Here is a 17326-nt window from a genome sequence, read left to right on the forward strand (position 1 = left end):
GACGATATGGCCGACTCAGAAATCTAAATGGAAAACACCGTTTCCAATAATAGACTGGCGTGTTATATTTAAATATAAGGTCAAAGTTTTTGATGTTTCGTTAACCAAGATAAATTAGCATTACTGACATTTATATGAGTCATTCTTTACTTAATTGACCATTTCCCTATTTGAAATGATGAACAGCACAATATTTTCATAGACCTGTGTATTCATATTACACAACAACCCTTTTACATATGGCATTACTTAACTCACTGTTCTGACATGACTGCAGCGCCTTTAATAGATGTCATCAGTTCATTTGCCTTTGGTTGATAATTCGAGTGTTTTTGGTGAGAAGTCAAACTGTATAACAGTTCTTTTCCTCCCTTGACTTATTTTTACTTATTACATGCTGTGCATTTGTGTCCTTTTTCTTGTAGTATTTGTTTAGCTTTTCGTCAGACACATTACGGTTTGAAAATCCCGTGCACACAGGAACATGTTAGTGTAAACAAACGGAACTACAATGATCTCGGAATAAATTCCCTTTCTTTAAGTCGTAACTTGCAAATATTAGAAGTTATGATGAAAATGACTAATATATGTATCACATTTACCCCCCCCCCCCCCCCTTTTCAAGAAAAGACCCACAAAAAATGAAAAGCAAAAGAAAGAAAAAAAAGATGAAAATATTGGACTTGAACTCGGAATGTATGGGTTTAAGTGTAAGACAAGATTACCGAGCACTTAAACCACTAGGCCACCCAGGCATGTGAGTTTAAAGGTTTAACGTTTGACAGGCTGCTAAATCTCAAGGTAAATTTTGAGAACGATTTTTTCATATTTTATCCATTTTCAACAAGAGGGCCACCTTAAACCAAATTTCCTGAAACGGACTTCTATACAGTCATACTCAAGTAAAACAATTTCAGTGTTTTATTTCTGGTTTAAGGTGGTCTTTTACAACAGTTTGCAATTTTTTATGCCCATTATGTTACATCTACTATATACTCTACATTGTATATAATCACGGTGATGTTTATGCTTATCAAATAAAGATACTATCAACATATCGATATCTTTATTAAGTAATTTGGGTAAACACAAGTATAAACTGACATTGTATAGCAGAATATTTGTAAAAAATGATATTCAAGAAAAAGGTATCTATGTAGGCGAAATTGCATACCAAGTGCGCTATACCCCTTTACTATCAATCTCTTGAAAGTTCGATTTCTCGAAGTGAAGTTGGGTTCAGTAAAACACATTTCATTGTTTATTGTTAGATAATGATGAAAGTGAAATAGTTCATATTCACATCAATCTAATTGAAATCAGATCTCGTGGGGATCCGGTTAGAATAGGTCCCCAGTACCCATTGCATGTCGTAAGAGGCGACTAAATCGTGCGGTCCTTCGGATGAGACCACAAAAACGGAGGTCCCGTGTCACAGCAGGTGTGGCACGATAAAGACCTTTCCTTGCTCAAAGGTCGTAATCACTGAACATAGGTCTAAATTTTGCAGCCCTTCAATGACAGTGGTGATGTCTCCATTTGAGTGAAAGATTCTCGTTAAACAATATTGATCAATCATATAATTTTACAATGATTGGTGATAATGAAATATCTATAATTAATTTTATAATGATGATTATGATTGCTATAGAACTATATAAAATGAAATATATATAATTGATATGACTATGATAATTATTGCTATAGAACTATATAAAATGAAATGTATATAATTAATATTACAATGATTGCTATAGAACTATATAAAATGAAATGTATATAATTAATATTACAATGATTGCTATAGAACTATATAAAATGAAATATATATAATGAATATTACAATGATGATAATGATTGCTATAAAACTATATAAAATGAAATATATATAATGAATATTACAATGATGATAATGATTGCTATAAAACTATATAAAATGAAATATATATAATGAATATTACAATGATGATAATGATTGCTATAAAACTATATAAAATGAAATATATGTAATGAATATTACAATGATGATAATGATTGCTATAAAACTATATAAAATGAAATATATATAATGAATATTACAATGATGATAATGATTGCTATAGAAAAATATGATAAACATGTAAAAATGTTTTTCAATGAAGGTTTACATTTCAGTTCTGTTTATGTGATGTAGTTTGTTCGTAATGTTAGAGCGATTCAGAGAACATCGATTCAGAAACATCGTTCAAAGACAGGCCTTAAATGTGCTCAGTAAAAGTGCATTCTTCAGAAACCACTTTTAAGGAGGGTGCAAATTGTCCCAATATTTAGGTGTAAAAGGTCAAACTTCTCAATGACTGCCAAGTCTAAGTATGTTTAACAAATTTATGTACATACACATAAATTTTCTCTTGCACAAATAGAGCCATTGATAATTTTCACTTCGCCAGATAAGTTCCATAGGGATTTGAATTTGTGACTGAGTTGAAATTCCGGTCATGGTCAAATCAAAGAGTTTCAGACCTTACTTCAAATTTGTCTTTTGTGTGCATGTTGTGTACATATATCCCAACAGCTTTTAATACATGCTCATTGAATTAAAAGGGGGATGACCTTTTGAGTGTACACTATAGGCTTAACTACTTCCTTCAAATACAATTATCAGGTTTATTTTATAAAAGCTGATAAGTTGTGAATGTCTTCTATATATCTCTCTTTCTCTCTGGCTCTGACTACATTCTTGATTACATTCAGAAAAACAAAATTTCTTTTTCTTGGCTGTGTTTTGTATGAGAGAGAAAATAAATCGTCGGATGGTACAGCTGGTCCCCGAAATACTTGGGGAGGTTTTGATGAGAAAAGTCTTTACCCACACCGCACTCGATGATTTATATAGTAATCGTATCTGTTTTTAATTGTTAAAATCAGGCTTACTGTTTGATAGACCTGCATTCCAGTCATAAACTGCGACTTCTAACGGAAAACAGTTCCCACCCCCTACGGGTTAACATTTACCTGAATCACGTACAGAGAAAATAAGCAAATAGGTAGAGATTTCTAATCCCCACCCACAACCTGAGGATCCTAAGCATCACAGCGGGCGGCATTTGATATTGGAATGACTCAATATTTAGATAAATATATTCAACAAATCATGTTGTAGAAATATATCTAGCTTTTTTATTGCAGATTGACTGCATATTGACTCTGGTAATTTTATTAAAAATGAGTATGCTAAATGAAAGCCGACAGAGCACTGGATTAACACCCTTTTATGATGCAGAGGCAATGTTTTAGACATTTTGAATATTTTCCCCCTCATTAGAAAAAAAAAAAAAAGTCATGTAGTAAAATATTTCAGAGGGAATAGTGGTAGAAAAAAATAATCGTCAAACGATTTTTTTTCCGCATGACTCAATTCTATAAACGTACATAATATATACATGTATGTCTATACTAAAGAGAAATATTCCGCTCTCTATCCTCAGGATGACGAGGCGTTGATCAGTATTTCAGCCTTTCTCATTCAATTCACTTCTATAATCGTTTGATAGAATGAATATGTTTAGAAGTGAATGAGAAAACTTATCTTGGTGGGATGCCAATCAATCTTTATTTTTCGTTTCAAATTGAATTCGGATCTCAGACTCTTCGCCGCAATTTGAAAGAGGGGCTGTCGCTATACATTAATGTTTTCCAGAAATTATTATGGAGAAGGTGGTTTTTAAATTATTTTTTTTAATTTCCCTAACAAGCTGAGAATGTTGCAATGATTCATAGGTCATGTGCAAGATGTATAAAACAGCTATTGAAAAATCTGCTGTTTTATTGGTCGACAAATATTTCAATACAAACCCAATTACCACGGGACCCCGATTCACGGGCACCGATCGAGCTAATGTTGTGAAAGAAAAATCATACGATCGACATCCGGCTGTGCAGTTGAGCCCCCTCCCCCTTTTACATGTAAGTTGACCCGTATAAACTGAATTTCATAGGAAGCAACACACTCCGGTGGCTCGGGCGAGCTGCACCATTATATTATTTATCAAATTTCTTGAAAAACAAATGACGATTCCTGTCATCCTTTCCAAGATATTATAGCAAGGACGGGTGTTGATTAATTACGTTTTATTTGCAATTTTGTATAGAATAAGATTTGAGATTGATTTTGGGGGGTTTTTTGGAAGGGAGGGGGGGGGGGTCAAAAATTCACTACCGTGTCGGAACAAATTCAAGCGTCAAATGAGCAGTCAGAATGTATTGCTTTCCATGAAATCATAGGATGCTAATTAAATTGCCCAGTTGCACGAAGGATAGTGAACTTTAACAGGCAGTTAGCTCTCTCTCTCGCGTTACCTGTAACAGGCATTTAGCTCTCTCTCTCTCTCTCTCTCTCTCTCTCTCTCTCTCTCTCTCGTTACTTAACCCATTTGAATCGTGCAACTGAGCATCACCTCGCACTTCGTCCTCACTGGGGTAGACGAATAGCACTCGGTCAATATAAGAGAATACTTTTTGATGTCCCGTGCAAAAAAAAAAAAAACCCAACCCAAAACATTGAGTCTCCTCCTTTCGGTCATCAGACACATGCGCATAGACGATATAAACAGTGCAGTAGTGGATAGAACGTGGCGGATTGAAACCCCCCCCCCCATAATTTTTCATATTTAAGGTAAATAGTGGTCTTTTGTTTAGAAAAAATGTAAAGGAAAAAAATTAGCAATAATTTCTTCCACTTTCGGAGAACTAAATGACAAAATATTTGATATATTGAATTACTTTTATTGGGAGAACTTACATTTTTTTCCAAAAACCCTGAAAATTTGTGTCATTTTATTAATTTCACCTCATTAAAAATGACAGAAAATAGTAAAATGACTACCAAGAGACATATTTCAAGCCCTATAAAAATCTGTAAAATCCGGGAGATTCCAGAGGCTTTGCCCCCATGCCCCCCACCATGGCTTCGCCCTGGACCCACTGGGGACTTCAAGGTGGTCCCAACCCCCCAGCCTCATATAGTTGCCCCCCACCACAATTCCTGGATCCGCCCCTGATAGACCCAGAATTTTGACAGATTCTGCAAGAAAAGAGGTAAAAATAAAATGAGATAAAACTCATACGTGAACTAAAATTTACTTTGGGATCAGTACGACCGTTGGAAAACCAAGAGCTAGGAGGAACACTTGAAGGACTCGGTGAGAGATCTAGGATTTCCGGATGTAAATGGCAATTTATTTACAGACAATTATAAGATAATGTTGCACCGAGGAAAGGGGGTTGACCTGAGGTCACTTTCTGATTTCAGACATGAAATTTATATTATTATATCTTATGATGCTACAACAGTGACAAAGTGATACGTGTTTCTTACCTGAGCCAAAGAAGAAAATGAACTTTTTTCATAATTTTTGTATCCGTTTGTAATTTTTTTTTACCTACTGGGAATATTGTCACCAAACCTTAAAATAAAGTTTGTCCAAATTTATGTTCAGATGGCCCATGGGTATTTTGTCTAAATTTTGACTTTGTAATTGTTCATTAAAATTGATATATCGTATCATAAGGCGTGTCTGTAATACGTGTTTTAGAGATGACGGTAGTATGAATTTCGGACTAACAGGAGATTGGTCATGTGGTCACTCTACCTGTTACTTGGCTATGGATTTGAAATAAAAATATAAACAGGGGTGACCTCAGGTCATTCATACACTGGAAGGTTAGTTACCTCAGGACACCTTTCTCTGACGTGAAATTATACAATATATACAATAAGGTATACCAAAGGTAAGTCTCTTTAATATATCCATCGTATCTATGGATGACCATATGTTTCCTTTACCAAAGTGACCAAAGGTGATCATTACATCAATGGATGACCAGTGGTAACCCGTATATGACCATTACAACAATGGATGACCAGTGGTAACCCGTATATGACCATTACAACAATGGATGACCAGTGGTAACCCGTATATGACCATTACAACAATGGATGACCAGTGGTAACCCGTATATGACCATTACAACAACGGATGACCAGTGGTAACCCGTATATGACCATTACAACAATGGATGACCAGTGGTAACCCGTATATGACCATTACATCAATGGATGACTAGTGGTAACCCGTATATGACCATTACATCAATGGGTGACCAGTGGTAACTCTTATATGACCATTACATCAATGGGTGACCAGTGGTAACCCGTATATGACCATTACATCAATGGGTGACCAGTGGTAACCCGTATATGACCATTGCATCAATGGGTGACCAGTGATAACCCAATCTAATTAAGTTCAGATCCTCTCTAACCGTTCTACACTAGATTCTACAATGTGACGGTCTGAGAAGATCTAATTTTAATTAGACTGAGTGGTAACCCTTACAGTTTATAATGGTGACCACTGGTATCCTTTGTAGAACCATAAGTCAACAAGGTGGAAACAATTCTAGAAAGACCTGATAAAAGGATTCATAACAGAATGTAAATTGCATGAGCATGTCTACCTGCCGAAAGATTGTGCTTCGACAATGACAAAGTCATGCCGAAAGTAGGCACCAATCAATCTTTTCTAACAGATAAGAGTTTCACTTCCATCTATTTTGAGATATAAGAACTACTTTCGGTGACCCCAGTTCCTACTCGAGGGTGCGAATTATCCTTCTGCGTTGATGCATTGACCAAGTTGAAGTAGGTTACGTCCATATATTTTTTATATCAATTGATTCAGGTTTATTTCTGTTACATTATCTACTACGTCATGACATTGATCGTTCAAAGCGACATTCTGCTGAGCTTGTCATTATTTTTAAATTTTTAGGAACACAACTTTAAAAAGATCAAAATGGGTCACTTGGGGAGAAAAACTATTGGCCTTCTAGGAAGTTGATTTTTAAAGCTGTATGACCCGTTCATGTATTATTTTTGTACATAATTACTTTAAAGCAGATTAATTACTTTATAAAGTTATTAACTTTCCCTTAATTATATGCTTGAAAACATCTGCATGTAAAAGAAAACAGTGCGAATATTATTTAGAAAGTAAATATAGTGGCTACATATATAAATCATCCCATAATAGACGTCTATAAATAGACCCACGCGCGTCAGGGGAATCCCAACATGATGTATTAACTCATACGCAACTGTCTAGTTTCAAGGCTGAAAGAGCGTAAAACAAAAAAATTACTAAGAAGTATTTGATATTTTTATTTCTATTAAACTTAGTTATAACAAAATACACAGCTTTACACAGATAAGACCACCGATGATCTGAAAGTTTGAACTGGTCACGTGACTGTCACTTGAAATGGCAGTGACGCGGTTATTTGTAAACATCGATTTAAAATCAAATTATTTTTGGGTTAAAACAGGTGAAATGATTTATGATATGTCGTACAGTCTCATAACTACATACGTGCAATGATTTAATAGCGTTTTTACGAGATGGAAAAAAAATTGTAATTCGGCCATACAGCTTTAAGAAATTGAATCTAATGTGTTTCTGTTTGACATTTGAGCGTCCTGTGATTTTTTTAAACAATTTATGATATTGTTGTTAGGTAGTAGAGCAAATGTTGTAGACTAAAACAATGGATCTGTTTGCGATGTGTATATTTGTATCTACTATGAATTGTACAGTACGTGTTTCAATTCAAGACAAACTATAAAAGTGAAAGATCGAGTGAATTTCTAATAAATAAGTAAGAATTTTAAACGTACGCTCGGGATGATTTTACAATAATTTAATATTTATTTAAGTGCAAATAGGTATTGATTATCAGGGGAAAAGTGGATTAAAAATAGGTATTGATTATCAGGGGAAAAGTGGATTAAAAATAGGAATGAATTCTATGGCACGCCGTTTTTACATTTATTCCTCATAAATTTTATAAGATATCTTAAAAACGTTACAAGATATCTAATAATCTTTATGAAATATCTTATATTCTGTAAAAGATATCTTATAAAAGACATGAGGTATCTTATATATTTTTCTTTATGAAATATCTTATAAAACATAATATATCTTATATGTTTTATAAGATATCTCATAAACTTTGTAAGATATCGCATAAATGATTCTTTATAAAATATCTCATAAACTTTATAAGATATCTTATAACTTTAATAAGACATCTTGTAACTTTTATAAGATATCTTATTACTTTTATAAGATATCTCATAAAAGAAAGTTTATAAGATATCTCATATTTTATAAGATATCTCATAAACTTTATGAGATATCTTGTTTAATATACAAGATATCTTTTAAAGTTTATAAGATATGTTATATATTTTATGAGATATCTTATAAACTGTAAATTATATGAGATATCTTATAAAATTTCTCTTGCTTTTACCTTAAATCTCTGGTTTGCAGATCAATCAAAGGGATTTGGTGCAAGTTTTAAATGCAGGGGCAGTTCAGCCGCCATATTTACCATGGATTTAAAATTATCTGCATTTGATCCTGGTGCATGTGACAGTGAAGCTAAATAATCCAAACTGCAACTCTGTTACAATGTGACAATCAAGGTAAATAATCCAAACTGTAACTCTGTTACAATGTGACAGTCAAGCTGAATAATCCAAACTGTAACTCTGTTACAATGTGACAGTGAAGCTAAATAACCCAAACTGTTACAATGTGACAGTCAAGCTAAATAACCCAAACTGTTACTCTGTTACAATGTGACAGTCAAGCTGAATAATCCAAACTGTAACTCTGTTACAATGTGACAGTGAAACTAAATAATCCAAACTGTAACTCTGTTACAATGTGACAGTCAAGCTAAATAACCCAAACTGTTACTCTGTTACAATGTGACAGTCAAGCTAAATAACCCAAACTTTAACTCTGTTACAATGTGACAGTGAAACTAAATAACCCAAACTGTTACAATATGACAGTCAAGCTAAATAACCCAAACTGTTACTCTGTTACAATGTGACAGTCAAGCTGAATAATCCAAACTGTAACTCTGTTACAATGTGACAGTCAAGCTAAATAATCCAAACTGTAATTCTGTTACAATGTGACAGTCAAGCTGAATAATCCAAACTGTAACTCTGTTACAATGTGACAGTCAAGCTGAATAATCCAAACTGTAACTCTGTTACAATGTGACAGTGAAGCTAAATAATCCACAATGTGACAGTCAAGCTAAATAACCCAAACTGTAACTCTGCTACAATGTGACAGTCAAGCTAATTAATCCAAACTGTAACTCTGTTACAATGTGACAGTGAAGCTAAATAATCCACAATGTGACAGTCAAGCTAAATAACCCAAACTGTAACTCTGTTACAATGTGACAGTGAAACTAAATAATCCAAACTGTAACTAACTCTGTTACAATGTGACAGTCAAGCTAAATAATCCAAACTGTAACTCTGTTACAATGAAGCTAGATAATCCACAATGTGACAGTCAAGCTAAATAATCCAAACTGTAATTCTGTTACAATGTGACAGTCAAGCTAAATAATCCAAACTGTAACTCTGTTACAATGTGACAGTGAAGCTGAATAATCCAAACTGTTACTCTGTTACAATGTGACAGTGAAGCTAAATAATCCAAACTGTAACTCTGTTACAATGTGACAGTGAAGCTGAATAATCCAAACTGTAACTCTGTTACAATGTGACAGTCAAGGTAAATAATCCACAATGTGACAGTCAAGCTAAATAATCCACAATGTGACAATGAAGCTAAATAATCCACAATGTGACAGTGAAGCTAAATAATCCAAACTGTAACTCTGTTACAATGTGACAGTCAAGCTAAATAATCCAAACTGTAACTCTGTTACAATGTGACAGTGAAGCTAAATAATCCACAATGTGACAGTCAAGCTAAATAATCCAAACTGTAACTCTGTTACAATGTGACAGTGAAGCTAAATAATCCACAATGTGACAGTCAAGCTAAATAATCCAAACTGTAACTCTGTTACAATGTGACAGTGAAGCTAAATAACCCAAACTGTTACTCTGTTACAATGTGACAGTGAGGCTAAATAATCCAAACTGTAACTCTGTTACAATGTGACAGTGAAGCTAAATAATCCACAATGTGACAGTGAAGCTGAATAATCTAAACTGTAACTCTGTTACAATGTGACAGTCAAGGTAAATAATCCACAATGTGACAGTGAAGCTGAATAATCCAAACTGTAACTCTGTTACAATGTGACAGTGAAGCTAAATAATCCACAATGTGACAGTGAAGCTGAATAATCTAAACTGTAACTCTGTTACAATGTGACAGTCAAGGTAAATAATCCACAATGTGACAGTGAAGCTGAATAATCCAAACTGTAACTCTGTTACAATGTGACAGTGAGGCTAAATAATCCAAACTGTAACTCTATTACAATGTGACAGTCAAGCTAAATAATCCACAATGTGACAGTCAAGCTAAATAACCCAAACTGTAACTCTGTTACAATGTGACAGTCAAGCTGAATAACCCAAACTTTAACTCTGTTACAATGTGACAGTGAAACTAAATAACCCAAACTGTAACTCTGTTACAATGTGACAGTGAGGCTAAATAATCCAAACTGTAACTCTGTTACAATGTGACAGTGAGGCTATATAATCCAAACTGTAACTCTGTTACAATGTGACAGTCAAGCTAAATAATCCAAACTGTAACTCTGTTACAATGTGACAGTGAAGCTAAATAATCCAAACTGTAACTCTGTTACAATGTGACAGTGAAACTAAATAATCCAAACTGTAACTCTGTTACAATGTGACAGTCAAGCTAAATAATCCAAACTGTTACTCTGTTACAATGTGACAGTGAGGCTAAATAATCCAAACTGTAACTCTGTTACAATGTGACAGTGAAACTAAATAACCCAAACTGTTACAATGTGACAGTCAAGCTAAATAATCCAAACTGTAACTCTGTTACAATGTGACAGTCAAACTAAATAATCCAAACTGTAACTCTGTTACAATGTGACAGTCAAGCTAAATAATCCAAACTGTAATTCTGTTACAATGTGACAGTGAAGCTAAATAACCCAAACTGTTACAATGTGACAGTCAAGCTAAATAACCCAAACTGTTACTCTGTTACAATGTGACAGTGAGGCTAAATAATCCACAATGTGACAGTCAAGCTAAATAATCCAAACTGTAACTCTGTTACAATGTGACAGTGAAGCTAAATAACCCAAACTGTAACTCTGTTACAATGTGACAGTGAAACTAAATAATCCAAACTGTGACAGTCAAGCTAAATAATCCAAACTGTAACTCTGTTACAATGTGACAGTCAAGCTAAATAATCCACAATGTGACAGTCAAGCTAAATAATCCAAACTGTAACTCTGTTACAATGTGACAGTGAAGCTAAATAACTCAAACTCTTACTCTGTTACAATGTGACAGTGAGGCTAAATAATCCAAACTGTAACTCTGTTACAATGTGACAGTGAAGCTAAATAATCCAAACTGTTACAATGTGACAGTGAAGCTAAATAATCCAAACTGTAACTCTGTTACAATGTGACAGTCAAGCTAAATAATCCAAACTGTAACTCTGTTACAATGTGACAGTCAAGCTAAATAATCCAAACTGTAACTCTGTTACAATGTGACAGTCAAGCTAAATAATCCAAACTGTAACTCTGTTACAATGTGACAGTGAAGCTGAATAATCCACAATGTGACAGTCAAGCTAAATAATCCACAATGTGACAGTCAAGCTAAATAATCCAAACTGTAACTCTGTTACAATGTGACAGTGAGGCTAAATAATCCAAACTGTTACAATGTGACAGTCAAGCTAAATAATCCAAACTGTAACTCTGTTACAATGTGACAATGAAGCTAAATAATCCACAATGTGACAGTCAAGCTAAATAATCCAAACTGTAACTCTGTTACAATGTGACAGTGAAACTAAATAACCCAAACTGTTACAATGTGACAGTCAAGCTAAATAACCCAAACTGTTACTCTGTTACAATGTGACAGTCAAGCTAAATAATCCAAACTGTAACTCTGTTATAATGACAAAAGTGAATTATGAAACTTAAATTTAGATCTACTTCCTGTTGCTTTTCTTGGCATCAATTCTTCCCAAGCAGCATAGGTTGATTGTATGGGGTTTAGCGCTGTATATTGACAATATTTACGCCATTTTACGGTAATAATAATAATAATAGCCTTTATTTATCCAGGATAACACAAATTAGCATATAGCTAGTTTCCATTGTGGTCCTGCGTTAAAACAAAAACAAACATAAAATTAACATCTAAGATTAATATCTAGATATGAATACGATATAAAAGGCAAGGGGAAAAAAGCATAACATAAGACACAACTAATTAGTAATAAAATTAGTATCTAAATATGAATACATGACATAAAAGAAAAGAAGAAAAAATAGCATAAGACACACGCACACACAGTGCCATATCACAACTACATTATTTGACACACCTGAACAAAAAGAGGAAAGCACGATGTTTAAGTGCTACTTCTATGAATATATTCCATCAAATACACAGCTTTAAAAATGTCAACCGAACCAGAGTTTCGAACAATTTGAGACCGTTTGTTCCAAAGGAATGCAGAAGAGTAGCTGTATGAATGTTGATAATTTTCAGTTTTAGCTCTTGGTAAATATAATAAATTAGACATATAATCATTCGACCTGGTTTGGCGGCAACTCACATCTCTTGTATATTTAAACATGTTTAGGTAATTTGGCATTTGATTGTTTAAAACTTTGAACAGAAAAATAACCATTCTAAACATAAAATAATCCTTAATTGGCAACCAGTTCAAACAAGAAAATAAAAAGCCAGTAGAGGTCCTGGTATATCGAATATTTAAAAGCATTCTTGCTGCATGCCCTCTTTTGCATTCTTGAATTTCCCCCCCTAAATATAGTTGATTTTGTACGTTACACCAGACAGTACAGCAGTAAGTAAAATGTGGAAAAACAATACTATTAAAAAGCTTTATAAGTGCATTTGGTGGCATGAAATACTCACACTCTTAAGTACAGCAAGTTTTCTTACAATTTTCTTTGAAATAAGCTCCACGTGTGCATCCCATGATAAAGTATTATCTATATAAACACTTAATAGTTTATCCTGCTTCACAAATTCAATCTGTACACCATTAAAATCTATATTTAACATTAAACATTTCCGTAACCTTTGAGATGTGCCGCACAATAAGCATACATCGTGATTTTTGAAGATTTATGCTCAGTTTATTTTTAAGCATCCATTCTGCACCCAACTTAAGGTCCTCTTGCAGTTCTTATTCAATTACATCAACAGATTTATCCCTCACGTCCTGTGAAGTGTCGTCTCCATACATAACTGAAGAGTGTTTAAGACATTTTGGATAATCGTTAATCTACAAAATAAAAAATAATGGTCCTAAAATTGACCCCTGAGGAACTCCTAAGGATATACTTTGTTCTCCAGATAACACACCTCTCCAACTGACATATTGTTTACGATTTGTAAGATATGATTGAAACCACATAAAAGTATTGTGACAAATTCCAAAAGACGTAAGTTTATGCAAAAACGGTTTTGAAGAGTGTTGGGGCAGCATAAAAATAGAATAGATACAGTATATTTAGCATTATCTTTTAGTGTCTTTGTGACATTTTGTATCGTTCGTCACCTCGTTTCAGTACTTTCAGTACTTAGATTTGTATCTTTGTGACATTTTGTATCGTTCGTCACCTCGTTTCAGTACTTTGATTTTCTATGGGGTGTCCAACATATACCACGGACTAACATATATCATTTTACAACTGATACTGCATAAGCAATCTAATTTTAAAAAATCAGATCTTCTCTACCCGTTACACTCAAATGTAAAGGTTAGAGAATGTCTGATTTTAATTAGGTTGCTGCATAAGAATATAGGCAAACATGTTATCTTATTCCGGTTCCCCCATATATCGCACCTACTTTTTATAACAGTTATGTTTGAATCAGCTAAATGTTGAATTTTAAGTGCAAAAACCACATAAATCATCTTCACTTTTCTTTGCGATTTTGTGGTTCCTCGTATATGTTGATAATAGATACACCTTTCGCATCTATTTATTGACTTCCATATTCAGAATGTGTTATATCTCGCGCCAGGTGTTAATCAGGTACTTGCCAATTGGACCTACATCAAAACTGATCGTGACGTAGAGAATTACCAACAGGTGTTTTGCAGGGACATCCGGCTATTGCTTTCTGTTGCATTGATATGTAGGCGTTAAAATCACTGTTTGAATTTCTTTAATTAATTTCTTCTTTCATTAAGAAAATGCATAATTATACATACATGTACTTATACTAAAACAGCACAGGCACTGATTCTTACTGTTAAAACATTCATAAATGTAATTAATTATCACTGCTAAAACATTCATAAATGTAATTAACAATCACCTTTAAAACATTCGTAAATGTAATTAATTATCACTGTTAAAACATTCATAATTGTAATTAATTATCACTGTTAAAACATTCGTAAATGTAATTAATTATCACTGTTAAAACATTCATAAATGTAATTAATTATCACTGTTAAAACATTCATCAATGTAATTAATTATCACTGTTAAAACATTCGTAAATGTAATTAATTATCACTGTTAAAACATTCATAAATGTAATTAATTATCACTGTTAAAACATTCATTAATGTAATTAATTATCACTGTTAAAAACATTCGTAATTGTAATTAATTATCACTGTTAAAACATTCATAATTGTAATTAATTATCACTGCTAAAACATTCGTAAATGTAATTAATAATCACTGTTAAAACATTCATCAATGTAATTAATTATCACTGTTAAAACATTCATTAATGTAATTAATTATCACTGTTAAAAACATTCGTAATTGTAATTAATTATCACTGTTAAAACATTCATAATTGTAATTAATTATCACTGCTAAAACATTCGTAAATGTAATTAATAATCACTGTTAAAACATTCATCAATGTAATTAATTATCACTGTTAAAACATTCATAAATGTAATTAATTATCACTGTTAAAACATTCGTAAATGTAATCAATTATCACTGTTAAAACATTCGTGAATGTAATTAATTATCACTGTTAAAACATTCGTAAATGTAATTAATTATCACTGTTAAAACATTCGTAAATGTAATTAATTATCACTGTTAAAACATTCATAAATGTAATTAATTATCACTGTTAAAACATTCGTAAATGTAATTAATTATCACTGCTAAAACATTCATAAATGTAATCAATTATCACTGTTAAAACATTCATAAATGTAATTAATTATCACTGTTAAAACATTCATAAATGTAATTAATTATCACTGTTAAAACATTCATAAATGTAATGAATTATCACTGTTAAAACATTCATAAATGTAATTAATTATCACTGTTAAAACATTCATAAATGTAATTAATTATCACTGTTAAAACATTCGTGAATGTAATCAATTATCACTGTTAAAACATTCATAAATGTAATTAATTATCACTGTTAAAACATTCGTAAATGTAATCAATTATCACTGCTAAAACATTCATAAATGTAATCAATTATCACTGTTAAAACATTCGTAAATGTAATTAATTATCACTGTTAAAACATTCGTGAATGTAATTAATTATCACTGTTAAAACATTCATAAATGTAATTAATTATCACTGTTAAAACATTCGTAAATGTAATTAATTATCACTGTTAAAACATTCGTAAATGTAATCAATTATCACTGTTAAAACATTCAGCTCTGTTGAAAGTCACCGGGGTGGGGGTGGGGGTGGGGGGTGGGGGGGTGGTAGACCTACTCGTCCTTTCCGTCAGCAATAATATATGAATAGAGCAATCATCTCAAGATAAATGAAGAAGTATATACACTGTCATGATCGTGTGCAGGATTGGACAAAACAAGATGGCAGACGGCATTTCCAAACAAAGGTAGGCTCTTAAAACTCTTCATTTTACCGACTTATTAGACGACGAATTTATGAATTTAAAACACTGCCTGGCCAGGGAGGCATCATTAAGTTGATTGGTTGTTGGAATTCTTACTCATGTACACGTACAACTCTAAATTCATTGATCGAAGTTGACGATGTTGCCTCGATAGAATTCGAAGCGGGCGAAGATGTTTCTAATCATGTTTTCATGCATTTTAAGAAAGATACTTTCGGTAAAATAGACTCTGCACATATCTTTTGATGAAAACTTGAACCAGTGTATGCGATTTGTCCCTTAAATTGCATTGGTTAGATAGATATCTTGACTTGAACATTTGCTAATGTGCAGGATTGGACTGTGGTCGTTTCCACGATAAACGTGCCGGATTGGACCTCGATTTTGGTTCAGGATTGGACCCTTTCTTAAATACATGCATTTTTTTTCTCTTACAGATCCAGTCAGGAGCGGACTTCCTTAAGCTTAAAAGTTGCAAGTGAATGAAGTGTGTTCTATTTTATGTCTCCTACTAAAACCATGGTTTTGACAAACCTAAAAGAGCACGTGGAGCAAGGAACTATCAGTAAGCCGGAAGAGCCAGCTCGAAAATCTTTAAGTGTTTGAGAATTTCACCGCGCACATGAATTTAAAGTTCTGCCACACGCTAGAAGGAGCCTTGTTCTCGAAGATCAACATGTTGAAAAGTCTTCATTTTGCAGAAGCAAATACATTTATATTGTATATACACATGTAAACCATGTTCGATTCCCAACCACTTAACATTTGTGATATCTGCATGAAATTATTAAAACTGAGCATGGTTTGACGTATAATAATCTCTTTGAACAGGCATGATGGTTTACATTTAACAAAGCTGTTCAATGACAATAAAGACTATAAGATGTTGAGATGTTCGTGTTTTCAATACTTAATCATCTGTCCACATGCACTTGTGCCTTTCATATGTATGCTTCTGCTGGAACCAGTTTTGATTGTTAAAGCGGGATTTATTATCTTTTGAAAAATTTCCCTATCATTTTAATTCTAATAATCTTGAGTGCATATTTCGTGCAAGATATCGAGGCCAACTCACTTACAAGGATAATTACTTACGGTAAAAGTGTTTGTTGGAATGTAGTAAATATCAGTATATTGAATTCAACCTTAGAGTGCATATACTGATGAAAGAAAATAAAAAGGATATTTTCTCAGAAATTCGCAATATCACTCCTGTAGCTGAAATATGAACCTGAATGAAAATCAGTTTTGTCCATGATGTTTTTTCTTCTTCAATATTTGCTGCTCAGATGAGAGGTTACTCTTCAATATAAATGTTTCACTAGTTGTTATCAGTTCAATACA

The 17326-nt window shown here is 33.0% G+C and overlaps 1 long non-coding RNA gene across 1 annotated transcript; it reads left to right on the plus strand.

Annotated features, from left to right (window-relative positions):
* The first annotated feature begins 15901 nt into the window (after positions 1–15901).
* LOC130046916 (uncharacterized) lies at positions 15902–16752 on the plus strand. The gene is made up of 2 exons (XR_008795978.1): positions 15902–15964; positions 16420–16752. It is a non-coding gene; the product is annotated as an uncharacterized LOC130046916 (long non-coding RNA).
* The last annotated feature ends 574 nt before the right edge of the window (positions 16753–17326 follow it).

Source organism: Ostrea edulis, chromosome 1 (genome assembly GCF_947568905.1).
Source record: "Ostrea edulis chromosome 1, xbOstEdul1.1, whole genome shotgun sequence".
Taxonomy (NCBI): Eukaryota; Metazoa; Mollusca; class Bivalvia; order Ostreida; family Ostreidae; genus Ostrea; species Ostrea edulis.